We start from the raw sequence: 254 nt of genomic DNA, 5'->3' as shown, positions 1-254 counted from the left end.
GCGCCGGGTTGGGCGACAGCTGCCGGCAGGGCTGCGCGGGGGGCAGCAGGTTGGAGTAGCCGGGCGGCAGGGCGGCCTGGGCGGCGTAGGGCACGTAGGCGGGGGGGCAGCTGGGCGGCAGGGCGGCCATGGAGGAGGGCAGCATCTTGACCGGGGAGAACTCGTAGGGGTAGGAGGGGTCGGCCGGGGGCGTGAGGGGCAGCTCGTGGGCGCCCCCGAAGGAGGACTGCAGGTGGCTCTTCTGCGGCGTGAGC

This window comes from Gavialis gangeticus, unplaced genomic scaffold (assembly GCF_001723915.1).
Source record: "Gavialis gangeticus isolate Ggan-Ray unplaced genomic scaffold, GavGan_comp1, whole genome shotgun sequence".
NCBI classification, from domain to species: Eukaryota; Metazoa; Chordata; order Crocodylia; family Gavialidae; genus Gavialis; species Gavialis gangeticus.
The sequence above is the reverse complement of the archived record's forward strand: the minus strand, read 5'-3'. Positions refer to the sequence as shown.